The sequence below is a fragment of the Bufo gargarizans genome, chromosome 1, assembly GCF_014858855.1.
Source record: "Bufo gargarizans isolate SCDJY-AF-19 chromosome 1, ASM1485885v1, whole genome shotgun sequence".
Lineage (NCBI taxonomy): Eukaryota > Metazoa > Chordata > Amphibia > Anura > Bufonidae > Bufo > Bufo gargarizans.
In genome coordinates, this window is record NC_058080.1 from 591894293 (window position 1) to 591914507 (window position 20215).

Here is a 20215-nt window from a genome sequence, read left to right on the forward strand (position 1 = left end):
TATTTACACCATGTACCCTTTCAAGCCCCCTGATGCACCCCTAGAGTAGAAACTCCATAAAAGTGACCCCATCTAGGAAACTACGGGATAAGGTGGTTGTTGTTTTGGGACAATTTTTGGGGTAAATTAGATTTTTGGTTGCTCTATATTACTCTTTTTTGAGGCAATGTAACAAAAAATTTAATTCTAAAATTGTTTCTACATTCGCTATTTAGTTTTGTGGAACACCTAAAGGGTTAACATAGTTTGTAAAGTAATTTTTGAATACCTTGAGGGGTGTAGTTTCTTAGATGGGGTCACTTTTTTGGAGTTTCTAGTCTAGGCTACATCAGGGGGGGCTTCTAATGGGACATGGTGTAAAAAAAAAAAACTGTCCATCAAAATCTGCCTTCCAGAAACCGTATGGAGTTCCCTTCGTTCTATGCCCTGCCGTGCGGCTATATAGCCATTTACGACCACATATGGGGTGTTTCTGCAAACTACAGAATTGGGGCAATAAATGTTTAGTTTTGTTTGGCTGTTAACCCTTGCTTTATTACCGGCAAAATGGATTTAAATTTAAATTTTGCCCAAAAATAGGTGTTTTGGCACCGTTTTTATTTTATATTTTTAACACCGTTCATCCGAGGCGTTTGGTAAAAAGTTATTTTTATAGCGACGACTTTTACGCACGCGACGATGCCCAATATGTATGGCTCTCAGACTTTAGAGACACTAAGCAGGCATCCTAAAACTGCGGCCCTCCAGATGTTGTAAAACTACAATTCCCACCATGCCCTGATGATGGCTGTAGGTTGTCTGGGCATGCTGGGAGTTATAGTTTTACAACATCTGGAGGGCCGCAGTTTGAGGATGCCTGCACTAAAACTAATATTTTTTGGGGAAAGAAAAATTGTTTTCGTGTCTCCAAAGTCTGAGAGCCATAGTGTTTTATGTTCTCTAGTGAACTGTTGGGGATTATAAAAATTTAGTACTCCATGGAAGTGTGATACTCCCTGAAGCAATCGATAATGCAGAGGCCCGGATGATCGGGGCACGTGTCACATTGAGTTGTGGTGTCCTTCCGTATCCCCCTCTTGTGACACACTCTGCACTTTTTTTGGGTTCGTCCCTTCTTTCCAGTATGGGGGACCACACCTGGAAAGTGTTGGCCAGGGACGATCCGGGCGCCTCCAGTTCCCGAGGTACTCCGGCCTGCTCTTTCCCGGTCCGAAAAGATCAGGTCTTTGAGGACTGCCTCATAGAATTGGAGGAATGTCCCTGTGCTGCCAGCGCTTCGGGATAGTACAAAAGAGTTGTACATGGCAACCTGCACCATGTAGACCGCAACTTTTTTGTACCATGCCCGGGTTTTGCGCATGGCGTTATATGGCGTGAGGACTTGATCAGAGAGATCAACTCCTCCCATATACCGATTGTAGTCGACGATACAATCGGGCTTGAGGACCGTTGCCGCGGTACCTCGCACAGGGACTGGGGTGGTGCTGTTACCGTGGATTGTGGACAGCATAAGGACATCCCTCTTGTCCTTATACCTGACCAGCAACAGGTTTCCACTGGTAAGTGCACGGGTCTCACCCCTGGGGATAGGTACCTGGAGGGGGTAGGCAGGGAGGCCGCGTTGATTTTTCCGCACGGTCCCACAAGCGAACGTGGATCTGGCGACAAGGGACCCGAACAAGGGAATGCTGGTATAAAAGTTGTCCACGTACAAGTGGTAACCCTTATCCAGCAGTGGGTACATAAGGTCCCACACGAGTTTCCCGGTAACACCCAGAGTGGGGGGACATTCTGGTGGTTGAATCCGGGAATCTCGCCCCTCGTACACACGAAATTTGTAAGTGTACCCTGAGGTACTCTCACAAATTTTGTATAGCTTCACGCCATACCTCGCCCGCTTTGTGGGAATGTATTGGCGGAAACTGAGTCTCCCCTTGAACGCAACGAGAGACTCATCAACCGCGACCTCCCTTCCAGGTACGTAGGCCTGCTGAAATGTGGCCCCAAAGTGATCGATGACCGGCCGTATCTTGTACAGCCGGTCATAGGCAGGATCACCTCGGGGGGGACATGCTGCATTATCGGAATAATGCAGACATTTCCGGATGGCCTCAAACCGGTGACGTGTCATGACCATACTGTACAGTGGGGTCTGGTATAGGACGTCCCCACTCCAGTATTGCCTGACACTGGGTTTTTGGACTAGACCCATATGCAGCACGAGGCCCCAAAATGTCCTCATCTCGGCTGCACTGACCGGCGTCCAGCCACCGGGTCTAGCCAAAACTGAGCCTGGGTTTTGAGCGACGAACTGTTGGGCGTACAGATTCGTCTGCTCCACCATCAAATTCACCAGCGGGTTACTGAAAAAAAAACTAAAAAAGTCTATTTCAGTAAACCCCACTGTGGGAATCTGGATTCCAGGATTGCCAGCGAAATCCGGAATCTCAGGCTCAAAGTCCACTGGGGGACACCAGCTAAGTTCATCGGCAGGGGGCTCCGGTGAACTTATTTGGTGGGCCGGGAAACCAGTACGAACCCCAGGGCGGCTCGTACTAGGGTGGGCCACAGGATCCCTAGCATGTGTGGCCCCTGGCTCCGCCTGGCGGCGTCTCCGCTGCCTTGGTGGCTCATCGTCATCCGATGATGATGAGGAGGATGCGGATGACAAAAGGAACGTGGGGTCATCCTCATCCTCACTGGGGCTCTCAGAGTCGGAGGCAATCTGGGCATATGCCTCCTCGGCTGAGAACACCCGGCGGGCCATGGGTGTGTGTGTGTGCGTGTGTATGTGCGTGCGTGTAAACCTTTATTCTATGTGCGTGTGTGTGGGGGCACGGGTGTTCACGTACTAAAAAGTCCAGGCAAAAAAAATGGGCAAGTGTTAGGAAAAAAAAAAAAAAAAAAAGTTCAAACTTGCTGATCTGCGGTTCAACGCTGATCAGCGGTCGGTGGGGTGGTGGGGCGGGCGATGCGCTAACAGTGGACGGACGCTAAAAAGTGCCGGCCAGTCAGCGCACGCAGAAAAAAAAAAATGTGGTGGTGGGGGAAGGGTCTGGTGGTGGGGGGAGGGGGTTGGTGGGTGAAGGGGGGGGGCTGGTGGGTGGGGGGGGGCTGGTGGTGGGGGGGATGCGGGGGGGGGCAAGTGGCAGGGGGGGTCTGGGGTCTGAAAGTTGAAAAAAAAAAGTTTGGAATAAATGTGCTTTTTTTTTTTTTTTTTTTTTCTAACTTTTCCCTTCTTTCCCTGCCTAACGGTGCCTCTCCCTCACTGACCCTAACCTACCTGGGTGGCGATGGGTGCAGGAGGGTGATGGATGCCGATTTAGGGGGACACAGGAGCTGGTGCTGGACGATGCTGCACGGTCAGGGTGCTGGACAGGAAGAGGAGGGGAGAGAGGAGCGCAGGAAGTTTGAATCTCGCGCCTCTCTCCCCTGCACCAATCAGCACCCTGGACAGCGGCGTTCAGCACCAGGGCCAGCTCCGCCTCTGCAAATCCTCGGACTGCGATTGGTGGTGTAAAATTACGCCACCGATCGCAGTCTTTTTCCGGTTCATCGGGTCACAGGACACCCGAATGGACCGGAAACGCAGAAAACCGCAGGTCTGAATTGACCTGCGGTTTTCTGCGATCGCCGATACGGGGGGGTCCAATGACCCCCCCCTGCGTTGTTACGGGATGCCGGCTGAATGATTTCAGCCGGCGTCCCGTTCCGATTAACCCCTGCGGCGCCGGAATGCAGATTTTAAGTCAGGACGTACCGGTACGTCCTCGGTCCTTAAGGACTCGGGAAATAGGGCGTACCGGTACGTCCTCGGTCCTTAAGGGGTTAAATGAGGGTTCATTTTAATGATCTGTACTTCAGACACAAATACTCAGGGCTTTAAGGCTTTAAAATCTAATTTTTGTGTCTCTTAATCATTTTACTATAATGATGAAAGGTTGTAAAAATGTCTAGAAATGAACTTTTTGAACATAGGGATGAACATGGTTCACTAAAGCACAAAGGTGTAAAATTCATAATTGCACCAATAACATTGATGAATTTTCGAAGGTAGTACATTTAGGTTGCCTTTATAAAAACCTGTATGCCAGTCAGTGCCAAACTGGAGAGATGTTCAGTACGTTTCCATTACAGTGTCTTTCACTGACCATATGAATGCATTGCTGCAATTCAACAAATGGCTGTACGGGGCTGACCCTACACTGTATGGTGCCCATGGCCGTACTTTCTGTTGGTGCCCTCCATACATACCATATGATGTACAGCCGTGCAGTCCACAAGTAACCATACCAAGCAGTGACTAATTATAAGCATCATACGGTATGGTGCCCAAATGACAGTGCCAAACACTCATATGTAACATAATGTACAGGACTTAAAGGTAACCTGTCACCGGGATTTGGGGTATAGAGCTGAGGACATGGGTTGCTATGGCCGCTAGCACATCCGCAATAACCAGTCCCCATAGCATTGTGTGCTTTTATTTATTTTTTTAAACTGATTTGATACATATGCAAATGAACCTGAGATGAGTCCTGTCCCTGACTCATCTCACATACAGGACTCATCTCAGGTTAATTTGCATATGTATCAAATCGTTTTTTTACCCAATAAAAGCACACAGAGCTATGGGGACTGGGTATTGCAGATGTGCTAGCGGCCATCTAGCAACCAATGTCCTCAGCTCTGTACACAAAATCCCGGTGAACGGGTCTCCAGAAGTGACAGAGCCAAACAAGGGAAATGCCAACATACAATGCCTCATACATGCATAGTACTGTAATAACAGTGCATAGCTACCATCGTAAGGTCAGCTGTATCATGATGGCTGATATATTTATATAATGAAGGGGTATTTGGGTATTATGGCACTAGAGGAATACTCTGAATGACTGAGAATTTCAGAATACAAATGATAATTACAGGCATTAGTCGGCTGGTTATTATTATTCGGACGGTGACAATCGGTGCTCATTTTGTGCCTATTCCAGGGTTTATGGAAGGGTTAGCAGTTGTGTAATACAGTATGGATAAAACTGCTGCAATACATGGACCTGCCATGGATGATCCTAACGGGGATCACCACAGAAGTTTGTTGTGATCTTAGCATGGTTCACGTGCAGAAATTCACCATGATGTGGATGCTAAAATGTGGCTGTATTATAGCTGTGAAAAAGTGGCCTAAGGCTAATTGTGAAAGTGTAATGGTGCGACCACGCGGTGCAGTCGTGTGTTAGGAACCGCAGTGCCTCATTTCCCAAAAGAAGTCAATCGGGAAACAGGTCTGCGAGACAGACCTGGCACTTGTTGTACGTCGGTTCGACTGCGCGTGAAACATGCCCACCTGCTTGCGGTATATGTTTAACCTATTTCGCCACATGTATTACTATTTGAAGTTATCTGAATGCTAAACAAAAATTCACAACGGTTCAAACAACGGTCTGTGAGGGATTATACATGCAGAAACATCCTGCGCTCCCTAACCGCAGAGTGACCGCGCGGTCGTACTCTTACACTCCTGTGTCTGGAAAGAAAACTATAAACGACTTGATTACTAGTTATATTTATGCTATTATAATTGATGTAACAAAATCCTTACAAACTAATTTTAAATAAACAGTGTCATGTTTGAGAAGTAACAGTCCGGAAATCCATCTGTTTTCTGTGCTCCTGTTTAAAACCTCACATCTGCACATCACAGTACTACGTCTGCACAATCGACATAAAAACGTGGCGTCTCTGCAACCACAGATCAGGATGTTGAGTTCCAGTGTTTGTTATAGTCCAGAGCCGCAGTCAGTCTCTTGCTGGTTGTAATTGGAAGTAATCAACTGGCTTGTCTTCTTCACAGCTAAATCCAACTCCTGTAAAGCAAAGAGACATAAATGGCTGTACAGTGCTTGGTATATAGAGCACTCGTCTTCCCAGAATGCAATTCACCAGTCATTGAACCAGCAAAGAATATTGGAAGATTGCAAAGATCTCTGAATTGTATTTATTTGCACTTCTTAATGTTTTTTTTGTCAATTTTCCTAAATATATAGTCCATAGTGTACTACAAACCCCTAAAATATATCAGTGTTTACCTAAACAAAGAAAAAAAGCAACTCAGGTTTGCTTCATAGCCACAGAAGAGTTAATGGCCATATTCCAGTTTTTTAGCTTCTAGCAAAAGAAGATAATAATAAATGCTATGTTATGTAAGACTTAATTCATGCGGTTATATTTTCGGTCCGCATCCAGTCTGCATTTTTTGCATATTTCACGCAGACCCATTTATTTGTATAGGGCCGCAAAACATGTGGACAGTACACGGATGTCATCAGCGTTCTGTCCGCAAATGATAGAACATGTAGCTATTTCTAGAATCGAGCCTGCGGTAAGTGCAGGATGCACGCAACTGGTATCCGGATTTTACGGACACCAGAACAGATACACCCATGTGAGTGTATCCTATACATTTATAGTATGGTTGTATTGTCTATAAACACATTGTTCGGCATTCCAGATATCAATGGCAATGCCCATAATCACCCCACACTTTGCTGTTCATGAAAGTTGTAGAATTACAACCAAAAGTTTCACAGGCCTCTCATAAAGCTTTAACTGTCCCAACTGACTCCTTTTGTGCTCATTTTAATGTTCTACTAGGCTCCGGAGACACGGTTTGAGATATATCAATGTAATTTTTTAATATTTTGCAATAGGCATTGACCATTGGTTGATGCCCAGACATCTACTTGTTCTGGTTAGGCCTCAATAGGATAGACAAATCAATATTTGGTGGTGCTACACCCCACACCCTTACTGATCAGCTGGGGTGCTGAGTGGCTCAGGTGCTGGAATTTGGTACTGGAACTACACAGCTCTGTCTATTGTGTAGTGGTTACTGCAGCACTGCGACCACTGAAGTGAATGGGATCAGCGCTGCAATAATCAGCTCCATCTACTACACAATGGATTGAGCCATGTAGTTTCAGCACCAACTTCTGGCGAAGGAGATACTTGGTAACCAGTGATGGCCAGCGAACACATGCGAGCTGCCATCTTAACTCACAAGTCTGGTGATGCACAGGTAAGGCCTCGTTCACACCAGCGTTCAGCCTTTCCGTTCTCCTGCTCCGTTATAAGAGCAGGAGAACGGAAAGGACGGATTGGGCACATAACTGAGGCGAGCGGAGCCTACGGACCCCATAGACTATAATGGGGTCCGTTAGGTTTACGCTCAGAAAATGATTTTGGAGCGGAGACAAAAGTCCTGCATTCAGGACTTTTGTCTCCGCTCCAAAATCATTTTCTGAGCGTAAACCTAATGGACCCCACTATAGTCTATTGGGTCCGTAGGCTCCGCTCGCCTCAGTTATGTGCCCAATCCGTCCTTTCCGTTCTCCTGCTCCTATAACGGAGCAGGAGAACGGAAAGGCTGAACGCTGGTGTGAACTCAGCCTTAGTCCTTACCTGTGCGCGAGCCGGTCTGAAACAAATGCGGTTACCGGGAGCAGGCAGTTCCGAGAACAGCCGCCGGGGGACCTTCATCTGGCTGTTCTCGGAACTGCCTGCTCCCAGTGACCGCATTTGTTTCAGACCGGCTCGCGCACAGGCCAAGGTAACCTGTTGGTAACCTCTTATTACTGGGGGTGAGGTGTCAGACACCCACCATGGCCTATCCTGAGGAAACGCAATCAATATTTAAATCTTGGAACACCCCTTAAAAGAGGACCTGTCCCCACATCTTACATATTATATTCTTACATTCCTCATTTTGTAACAATTCTGAAGCGTCTTTTCTTAGAACTCTGCATTCTATAGTTACATAGGCTGAAGAAAGGACACGGGTCCATCAAGTTCAACCTGTCTCAGATCTATTATAATACACTGATTGTTAATGCGAGTTCACATCACGTTTTATACCTCAATTTGACATATACGTTACATAAAAAGGATACAAAAACGTGGTGTACTGTGTTTTTGTATCCTGCACGGTAAAAAAACATACTTCTTTTTACCATGGAACTCTATGGGGAACGGATGCAACTGTATGGCATCAGTCTGAGGCATCCGTTTAACGCATACATTTTTTGTATACATTAAAAGGATGGGAAAAACGTGTTGTGAATTAATTATAACCCTTAATGCCATTTGCTATTAGATAAGCATCTAGACTTTTTTTAATGCTGACATATTATCTGCCATTACTAGGGGCGTTGCTAGGTTAAAACATTCGGGGCCTGGGCCCCTGATGTTTTGTCCCAGGCCCCGAATGTACTGCCTGCTAGATAGATCCAACTGTATTGCCTCAGGACAGCAATACAATTGAATCTAATGCAGTGGAAGAGCTGAAGTACCTGTGGTGACATCACAAGTCATATGACCAGTAAAACAGGCAGTGGTTGAGAAGGACCTGCGATGAGAGGACGGCAGTGAAGAGGAGAAGTCCTGGGGGAAGAAGCTGTAGTGTTGTCTGCTACATGAGGAGAGGTAAGTGAAGGGAGAGGCAGAGGCGGCTCTGGGAGGGAGGGATGTTATTTACATGGGACTGCATATCAGAAGGGGTTGGGGAGGCAGTGATGTTATTTACATGGGACTGTATTTTGGAGGGGGCTGTAGATAGAGAGGGATGTTATTTACATGGGACTGTATATTGGAGGGGGCTGGAGAGATGATGTGATGTTATTTACATGGGACTCTGGCAGAGGGAGGGAAATAGTGTTATTTACATGGGACTGTATATTGGAGGGGCTGAAGGGAGGGGAGTGATGTTATTTACATAGGACTGTATTTTGGAGGGGGGAGGAGAGGTGGTATGATGTTATTTACATAGGACTGTATGGTGGAGGGAGGAATATAACTACAGGGGGCATTATAAATACTGGGGGCACTTCAGGGCGAGCATTATAACAGTAGGGGCAGTATAAATACTGGGGACACTATAGGCTTTATTTACTACTGGGGGCTCTGTAGGAGGGACTTATAGATCCACCTTATTTCTACTAAGAGCACTATAGGGGGCCTTATTACTACTGAGGGGTCAGTAGATAGCTTTATTACCACTAGGGGAATATAGGGAGGCCTTATTCCTACTGGTGGCTCTGTGAGGGTATTATTAATACTGGAGAGCTCTTCTACTAATGGGGGCACTCTTAGGGAGCGTTATCACAGTTTAGGGCACTATAGGGGGCAGTATTACTAATGGGGGCACTCTTTGGGAGCGTTATCTCAGTTGGTGGGACTATGAGGAGCACTATTACTATAGGGGCACTCATATTTCTTCAGCATAGTATTTGGGGTATGGGGGAGCACAGCAAGCAGCAGAAGAACACTGGGGACTCCAGGTTGGGGGATGATGATAGAAAAGTAAGGAAGCTAAGGCTACTTTCACACTAGCGTTTCGGGTGTCCGCTTGTGAGCTCCGTTTGAAGGGGCTCACAAGCGGCCCCGAACGCATCCGTCCAGCACTAATGCATTCTGAGTGGATGCGGATCCGCTCAGAATGCATCAGTCTGGCAGCGTGCGGATCCGTCCAGACTTACAATGTAAGTCAGTGGGGACGGATCCGTTTGAAGATGACACAATATGGCTCAATTTTCAAACGGATCCGTCCCCCATTGACTTTCAATGTAAAGTGTGGACGGATCCGTTCAGGCTACTTTTTTTTAACAATATAATGCAGACGGATCCGTTCTGAACGGAGCCACAGTCTGCATTATATGAGCGGATCCGTCTCAGACGGATCCGCTCTGAACGCTAGTGTGAAAGTAGCCTAAGATGTCCGTGTGTCACACTCTGCAGAGATGTGGCGCGGCTGACAGAAGTTGTCCGGACCGTATGGAAAAGACGATGAGAAGATCTACATCGAAAGAGACGTCACCTGGGAGGCACTGGATGTGGCAAGTATGTGCTACTGTATAGCAAGTACAGCAAAATGCAGTGTGCTGGGGGAGGGTCGAGAACTGGACCATATTCATTGGGGCTTGGGCCCCGGATCTTTTGAGACCCTAGCAATGCCCCTGCTAAATCATGGCTAGGGCATTTCATAGTTTGACTACTCTAGACAGTATGGCTTTTTCAGTGTTTTGCGGTCCGTTTTTAACGGATTCGTTGTTCCGTTTCCTTTACGTTTTTCCGTTACGTTTTTCCGTATGCCATATACAGTATACAGTAATTACATAGAAAAAAAAGGGGTGGGCATAACATTTTCAATAGATGGCTCAGCAAAAACAGAACGGTTACGTTGCATCTGTATGTCTTCCATTTTTTTGCGGACCCATTGACTTGAATGGAGCCAAGCACCGTGATTTGCGGACAAGAATAGGACATGTTCTATCTTTTCACGGTATGGAAATGCTGAAACGGAATGCACACGGAGCCGCTTCAGTTTTTTTTTTGCTGAACCATTGAAATGAATGGTTGAGTATATGTACCGCATACTGAACTGAAAAAACGGGCAGTTAACTGAACGCAAAATACTGTCGTGTGCATGTGCCCTAACTGTAAAGAATCCTTACCTATATCGATGCCCATTCCTGTTATTCTTCCTGGATATTTAAGAATAAATTGACAACTGGTTGTTACCATCCCCCTTATCAAAGGGTTGTGTCCCTACAAGGTCTGACACTGGATAGTGTTAGAAATATGCATAGACACATCCCCAACTGGTAACTAGTTGCCAACTTAATTATACATTTCTTGACGGAATAACAGGTGAATGGCAAAAAGTAGAATTCTATACAACGATGCACCAGAATTCCTATTTCATAAAGAATACAAGTATTTACTAAAACAGATGACTGGAGAGATGACAGGAAGAGGAAATGAGGGATTATAACAGGGATCTCAAGTCTCCCGGATGTTCAGGGAGTCTCCCGCTATTAGATAGCGCCTCCCTGACGCCCGCATGTGAAACAATATATCCCGGAAAAGTTTACTCGCAATAAACCTTTCCGGCAACCTGTAGCAGTGTCCCCTTCTCGGCGCGTGCGCACAGTGCAAGAAGAAGCCGATGCCAGCAGTCCGCAACGGAGCATCAGGCTGAGCCTGTGCGCACGCGCCGGATCTCAAAGCGGGAGGAGGGGGAGAGAGGGAGAGGCGGCACTGAAGAGTAGAAGGCGGCGCTGGGCACGAACGACGATGAGTGCGGCCGTGCACCATGCATCCACAGACCCCCCTGCTTGGGCACCTTAATTCAATGATTGACAGGTTAGTAAAACCTGTTTTTCCGCAGAATAAGGCCACAAATAGCTTTTATAAGGCCACCTTAGAAATCAGAATGCTACCCTGGACATGAGCATATGTTTAGCTCACAGGGTTTATAGGTGGTGACGGAATCCCTTTAATCATATACATAAATATGATAATTTGGGGCAGAGTAATGAGCCCAGTACTCCACACCATAGAGCAAAGTGTGCAGATACTGCATATGTTTGGAAAATGTAATAAAAAGTTTGTGAAAGAAGAAAAAAATGAAAACCTCCCGGAAATGAGAAGTGCAGCTCCCTGAAATGAGTTTTTGCAGGTTGGGATGTCTGTTATAACCAGGTATACCAGTAGCACATTAGCCAATAATAGTCTTTAGACTGGTGGTTCAGGCAAATTGGCTGTTGAGGTCACTTACATATAGCAGTATTAGGGCTCATGCACACAACAGTATTTTGCGTTCAGTTAACTGGTCGTTTTTTAAGTTCAGTATGCGTTACATATACTGAACCATTAATTTCAATGGTTCAGCAAAAAAAAACTGAAGTGTCTCCATGTGCATTCCGTTTCAGTATTTCCGTACCGTGAAAGATAGAACATTCTTGTCCTATTCTTGTCCGCAAATAACGGTGCTTGGCTCCATTCAAGTCAATGGGCCCGCAATAAAAACGGAACACATACGGAAATGCATCCGTATGTCTTCCGTATCCATTCCGTTTTTTGCTGAACCATCTACTGAGGCCTAGTTCACACGAAGGTATGGCTTTTATAGTTTTTTGCGGACCGTTTTTCACGGATCAGTTGTTCCGTTTTTTGTTTCCTCTGTGTTTCCGTTTCTGTTCCGTTTTTCCGTTCCGTTTTTCCATATGGCATATACAGTATACAGTAATTACATAGAAAAAATTGGGCTAGGCATAAAATTTTCAATAGATGGTTCAGCAAAAACGGAACGGATATGGAAGACATACGGATGCCTTTCCGTATGTGTTCCGTTTTTTTTGTGGACCCATTGACTTGAATAGAGCCACGGAACGTGATTTGCGGGCAATAATAGGACATGTTCTATCTTTCAATGGAACGGAAAAACGGAAATACGGAAACGGAATGCATACAGAGTACATTCCGTTTTTTTTTGCGGAACCATTGAAATGAATGGTTCCGTATACGGACCGTATGCGGAACACAAAAAAACGGCCCGTACACTTGCAAAAAAAACGTTCGTGTGAACTAGGCCTGAAAATGTTATGCCCAGCCCAATTTTTTCTATGTAATTACTGTATACTGTATATGCCATACGGAAAAACGGAAAGGAAACGGAAACAAAAAACGGAACAACGGATCAGTAAAAAACGGACCGCAAAACACTGAAAAAGCCATACAGTTGTGTGAATGAGCCCTTATGCTTGCCTTATCAATCCCCTGCTGCTCTCATGTTGACAATTCCCAGTTCCCCCATCAGTCTCTTCTCACCTAAGCAAAGATTATTATTGGTGATTTCTTAATACGCATCTGTATTGTATGCTGCAATATCCTATCTGGAGTTATCCCAGTCCACCGTATAGAAAGCAAAATAAAAAAGGTAGTGGTTCTGCGTAAACTAGTCAAGTGGTAAAGGTGAAACAATTAAAAGTGCAGTCTGTTAGTATATGCTGAACACAACTAACAAAGTCTGTGTGCTGTCTCTTAGGCCTCTTTCAGACAGGCGTTGCGGGAAAAGGTGCGAGTGCGTTGCGGGAACATGCGCGATTTTTCCACGCGAGTGCAAAACATTGTAATGCGTTTTGCACGCGCGTGAGAAAAATTGGCATGTTTGGTACCCAAACCCAAACTTCTTCACAGAAGTTCGGGCATGGGATCGGTGTTCTGTAGATTGATTGTATTATTTTCCCTTATAACATGGTTATAAGGGAAAATAATAGCATTCTGAATACAGAATGCATAGTACAATAGCGCTGAAGGGGTTAATTAAAAAAAAAAAAAAATGTAACTCATCTTAATCGACTTGCTCGCGCAGCCCGGCATCTCTTCTGTCTGTCTTCTGTGCTGTGTGCAGGAAAAGGACCTGTGGTCACATCACTCCGGTCATCACATGGTCCATCACATGATCTTTTACCATGGTGATGGATCATGTGATGACCGGAGTGATGTCACCACAGGTCCTTTTCCTGCACACAGCACAGAAGGGAAGCCGGGCTGCGCGAGCAAGTGGATTAAGGTGAGTTAAATTTAATTTTATTTTTTAACCCCTCCAGCGCTATTGTACTATGCATTCTGTATTCAGAATGCTATTATTTTCCCTTATAACCATGTTATAAGGGAAAATAATAATGATCGGGTCTCCATCCTGATTGTCTCCTAGCAACCGTGCGTGAAAATCGCACCGCATCCGCACTTGCTTGCGGATGATTGTGATTTTCACGCAGCCCCATTCACTTCTAGTTGCGTGGAAAAGGCACAATATAGAGCTTGCTGCGATTTTCACGCAACGCACAAGTGATGCGTGAAAATCACCGCTCATGTGCACAGCCCCATAGAAATGAATGGGTCCTGATTTAGTGCGGGTGCAATGCGTTCAACTCACGCATCGCATCTGCGCGGAAAACTCGCCCGTGTGAAAGGGGCCTTAGGCCTCATGTTTTTTCACTGTCAGTAATTTGGCTGATTTTCATTTGCAGGTGTCAATGGGGGCCAAGTTCTCTCCCTCCATTGCTAATATATTTTTGGCGTGGTGGGAGGGACACTTTCTCCTCATCTACACCCTCCCACTCCTGGACCACCTACTCTGGTATGGACGTTACATCGATGACCTACTGATGGTGTGGTCTGGTGATGTGACGTCCATACCGGAGCTTATGGAATATTTCAATTCCAAGGTGGATGACATACAATTTGTCTTTCATACTCATCAAACTGAGATCCAATTTTTGGATTTGTGCCTGAGGGGGGAGTCTTCCACTCGTGCAGTTAACACATTCACCCACCGTAAACAATTAGCTGGGAATACCATACTTTTGGCCCAGTCATGTCATCCTTCCCATACCATCCACAGTATCCCCAGGGGTGAACTGATACGAGCCCGTCGGAACTGCTCCGATCAGAGGGCTTTTGAAAGAGAGGCTTCAAATATAACTGACAGATTGTTACGTAGGGATTATCTACAGGAGGATATACAATATGCCAAAAAAATGGTCTCACGAATGAACAGACAGTCTCTCATTTTCCCAAGACAGTCCCTGGCACGTAGACAATCAGTGGATATTAATCACAGCCAGCAAGCAACTTATTTCGTTACACAATATAGCCAAGAGTTTTCTGCCATATGTAAGATTATGAAAAAATATCTTAATGTACTCAATTTTGATGGCGATTGGTCTGATATTGTGTCTAACGGAATTAAGTGTGTAGCCAAAAAGGCACCCACCTTAGGCAACATTATCAGCCCTAGCTTTTTTTCAGTAGGCAAAAAATCACAAGCCATCTGGCTACAGCATAAAGGAAATTTCAAGTGTGGCCACAAAAAGTGTATTTGTTGCCATCACATGACTACTGAAAAAACTTTCAAATCCATGAACAATGAAAGGGTATATAATATCCAATCTTACATCAACTGCAACACCAAACATGTGGTGTATCTCATCACATGCACAATATGTTCCTTGTTGTATGTGGGCTGCACCACCAACCCTTTAAAAAATCGGATTCGCAGACACATATCTGATGTGCCTCACTACAGAGACCGCAATGTCTCTGCAGTCAGCCTGCATTTCGCAGTCGCACATGCTGGTGATGTGTCCCACTTACAAGTTAAGGGCATAGAAAGAGTTTTTCTGCCGCCTAGGGGGGGAGATCACAGGAGGAAACTCCTTAACAGGGAGGCCTTCTGGATCTTCCAGTTAGAATCTCGCCAGCCCTGTGGACTAAACAAACGCCATGATCTCATTTTACAGTATTGATATGGGACCATGATGTTTTTTTCTGCTATATATACTCATTGCTATCATGATTTTTGCTCTCTTTGTATTTGTATTTTTATTTAGTCTGTTGATCGCTGTTTTAGTGACTTGATTTATATTTAAATCCCCTTTTCCTCATGCTGGTTTTTGCTTTTTGTTAAAGAGGTTTTCTTTTTCTGTCATGTGCATGGGAACGCCCTCCTGGGTCTCCACCTCCCAGGTGATACTCATTAACCTGGGGTTAGTTTGTGATACTTAAAGGGAACCTGTCATCTGGATTTTGGGTATAGAGCTGAGGACATGGGTTGCTAATTGGCCGCTAGCACATCCGCAATATCCATTTCCCATAGCTCTGTGTGCTTTTATTGTGTGAAAAAAACTATTTGATACATATGCAAATTAACCTGAGATGAGTCCTGTCCCTGACTCATCTCACCTACAGGACTCATCTCAGGTTAATTTGCATATGTATCAAATCAGTTTTTTTACACAATAAAAGCACACAGAGCTATGGGGACTGGATATTGCGGATGTGCTAGAGGTGATCTAGCAGCCCATGTCCTCAGCTCTATACACAAAATCCAGGTGACAGGTTCCCTTTAAGAGGGAGCTCCCATTTCATAAACATGTTTGTCATGAGGAAGGACCCATATTTCTCAGAGGTCTGAAACGCGTAGATTGTTTCATGTACACCTGTACGGATTTTCGCTGGAATAAAGTTAATTTACTTCATCTGGAGAGAGCCGGATTTTTCTCTTTCTCATTTTGGATTTTACCGCATCCAGGGGCGGCATCCGTGCACCTCAGGTGACTCCACCATTGCAGGTGAGAGCTGCCTTACAAATCTTCCATTCACTTCTATGGGGCCTGAGTTGCGTGGAAAAGGAACAATATAGAGCTTGCTGCGATTTTCACGCAACGCACAAGTGATGCGTGAAAATCACCGCTCATGTGCACAGCCCCATAGAAATGAATGGGTCCTGATTCAGTGCGGGTGCAATGCGTTCAGTAATTTGGCTTCAGTGGTCCGTGTCCGATTTTGCTTCAGTTGTGTTTCCTTGTGTCTTCCTTTTTTTTTTGTATGACAGGGGAAAAAAAGGCAGGTTAATGAAAAGTGTAATTTTATTGCACCAAGGTCTTGTAGAAAAAAAATAAAACGGACGCGGACACGGATGACATACCAGTTGTGCATCCGTTTTTTTTGACGGACCCATTGACTTAAATGGGTCCGTCCTCCGTTTTCCGACAGATTATAGGATTATATTTTTTACGGACTGGAATCACGGATCACTGACGCGGAAAAAAAACTGAGGACTATCAGTTTTTTTTCACAGCTCCATAGAAATCAATGGGACTTCCGCTAAACTGTGAAAAATGACGGAACAGACGCAGATGCACACAACGGTCGTGTGCATGAGGCCTTAGCCCACGGGCGTTCACACTTGTTATGGCGATATACTTCAGTGCTGTTCCCTTTCCATTACCGAATTAACGTGCTGCAGATTTAGAATTCTAGAGATAGGCAGAAAATTTTGACACCGTGTGCAGAAGATTTATTAAAATCTCCTCCACCTGCCTGCTTCTGCATTCTGCTTTTGAATTTCTCTGGTGCAATTCCACAGTAAAAATAGTTGCTACATTATCGTCTCATGTGAATGGGGCTAATCCACGGCTGAATCCATGGCATATAAACAACATATCTTTGGCAGAATTCCGAGGTCAGCCTCAGATTTCCTCTGCGAATTCCATGGGAAATACACATAAGATTTTTCTGATGTTTATTTTGCCAGTGTGATCATGAAGAGAATGTCCACCTTTTAACAATTTTTTGGTCAATTTTTTTATTATTTTTTCTATAAATCTTTATAGCGGTCACAGCTCTATTTTTGTCATATATTGATCCAAATCCCCACAGGCAGCCATACTGTTATCGTACAATTCTATATCTATGCAGGGGATTCGGAGCTCTGTGTCACAAAAACTGAGCTTGGACATCTAGAAATATATGAACAAATGAAACAAAATGCTAAGGAAGGATAGACATTCCCTAATGGTGGAAAGTGTCCCAACAAGGCCAAGTTTACACAGGGCAATTTCGTGCATATTTTATGCATTTTTTTTATATTTTTTTATTTGATCCAAATCTAGAAAATCGTCTTAAAGTTATAGACATTAAAAGGGTTCTATACATGACACTGTACCCCTCCAAATCAATGGGTTGCCTATTTAATACAAAGCAGGACAGAGCACATGTAGAAGTTATGGGCAAAGACAAATGGGATGTCATTAGGGATCAGAATAGGGTTCCTTGGGCCCACCAGAGGAAATTATTCTTGGGGCCCAAGCCATATATCATCAATAAAAATAATAGGTGAAATATACACTAGTGATGGGATCCAAAGGCAGCTCCAAATTGTATTTTTCTCCTGGATCTGTGAAGCCCACTATTGTTTCAGAGACTAGGCGAGGGTCCTCTGGTACTCTAGTGGGCCAGTCCAACCCTGGATGTCATACACTGAAATTGAGAATATTTCAAGGGGTTTTCCAAGTGTTTTTTTGCTATGGATAGGGGATCAATATCTGATCAGTGAGTGTTCGACCCCTGAGACCCCAGGCAGTAGTACCATGGCTTTCTCCAGCTTTTCCTAGGCCTTGTGATGTCATGTTCATTGGTCACATAGCCTAGGCGCAGCTCAGCACCATAGAAGTGAATGGGGCTAGGCTGCAATACCAAGCACAACCGCTATACAATGTACCACGCTGAGCCTGCTTAGCAGAGAGAAGGCCTAAGCACTGCTGCGAGCATCTGTGTCTTCTCAAATAGTTGATCGGCGTGGGTCCCAGGTGTCGGACTCCCACCGATCAGATACTGATGACCTATCCAGAGGATAGGTTATCAGTAAAAAAAAACTTGGGAAACCCCTTTCAGAAATGTAATTTTCATTTGGTTACATGGATTTTGTCTTACAATCGACAGACAAATGTCAAGAATAAAAAGCCAAAGTATATAACAAGTGTTGAGCGAAGCAAAGCATTCAAAGCAGAATTCGGTCTGAACTTTAGGAAAACTTCTATTCGAAATTAATCTGAATTTTCTCACACTTTGTGGTAATGAATCAGGTTTTCCCAGAATAGTGGCTGCACATGTTACAAAGCAAAACTGTAGTTTAGAGGAGACAAGTTCGGGAATTCAAGATCACTCATAATGCTGTGCGTCCAGCCAATCCGCAGATAGCCACAACCTGTGATGTCACAGCCCTATAAAACACTCTTCCCTCACTGTCCACGCCATTGTCCAGTGAGGTGAGCATAAGGAGAGATGTGTCAAGCGCTCATGTGCTAGGGACAGTGATTCTGAAAACAATTAATAGGAGGATATTGGAGAGGGAGAGTGCAGGGAGACTTATTCTGCGTCAGTTTTATTTATTTATTCCTACATTTACTTATTCCTGCATCAGCCGTAAACTAAGATATGTAATTTAATACCCAAAATGGAACCCTTTATTATTCCACTGTCAGCGTGCCAACCAATACCATCCAGTCTGCACCCCTTAGGGGGGGCCAGGTCTTAATGATGACCATCCTCATCTTTTGCTGGCTTTACTTTTTCAAAATCATCCTTCAAACTCCTAGAAATGTCCTAGAAAAGTCAGGAAGACGCTGAGAGAAGAGGAGCTGGATGTTCCTGATGATAATTCTCTATTATATTAGATTATGTGGAAAAGAAGGAAAAGCAGATGGGAGAAGAAGGGCTCCCGCCTGCAGGGCAGGAGAGAGCTGGGGTTGGAGAAGTCGGTATGCCAGAGCTGATTAATATTCAGTGTTTACTGTCAAATAACCTGCAGAAGATTGCAGGCAAGAACGGCAATAATATGCATATTGTGTCCCCACCTAACCAGCCAAACCCCATAGCAGCAACACCTGTTTAAAGGTGCAGCCCGGCCACGAAGAACGACTATACAGCGCGGTCTTCATTATTAAATGAAAGGCAGCTGAGGGCTAATTGGCCGTACAGTTCTTCACCGCAGCATGGCCGCAACCGACCAGCAGCACAGTCTCTCCGTTTGGCCGTACCCTAAGACAGAGTGGCCTGGGTGGGAAGTTGCCGAATTTTTCAAAACTTCACTCACCTCTATATATAACGTTTATGTTTTATTATTTTATGGTTTATGTTTTAGTCATTAGGTTGCCTAGGCTCTGTGAAACAGTTTGTCCGACATATACTATGGTCCACATTTCTGGCACAATATGGTGCATCTACTTTTAGAAAAATCCACTACCCCTAGCTCTCGAAGGGGGTGTGGCTTCTAAAAAATGTGTAGCTTAGTGGGAAAGGGGCAATTTGTGGACCGCAAAATACATTCGGTTCTGTGTATGAGGCCTACGTTTACCCCATCTATATTATAAGTAAATTGGCCCCTTTGTGTTGCAGATCTCATGTAACATTGGGTATAGCTTGCATAATCCATTCTACTAATCCTTGAAGGGAGAGTAATTATAAACTGTCTTGAAAGAGAACTCAAAAACTTTAATACAGGTGAACAGCAATATAATAGAAAGTAAGTATACAAGATTTCACCCAAAACATAAAATTGATAGTTATAACAGTAGCCAGACTTTGGTAATTATATTTTTGTTAGAGATATTGGTATTTTTTTACATTTCAATGTGGTTTCCATTTTTTTAAGTAACAGCAGGAAGTGAAGCCATATTTGTTATCACTTTTCAGTTAGCTCCTCTATAAATGACATTGCCAGTTTAAATAAATTACAAGGTGAGTTTAACTATTAGTTTTAGGCCTCATATACATGGCCATATTTTTGGTCTGTGTCCAATACGCATTTTTGAGGATCAGACGGCCCATTCATTTCTATTGGGCCGCCAAAAATGCGGACAGTACACAGAAGTCATCCGTGTGCTGTCTGCATTCATGCAGCCATGATGCAAATTATACAGCATGTCCTTTTCTCATCCATTTTGTGGACAAGAATAGGAATTTCTATAGTTGGGGCAGGAAAAGTGCAGGATGCACACGATCGGCATCTATACAGTATTTTGCAGATCAG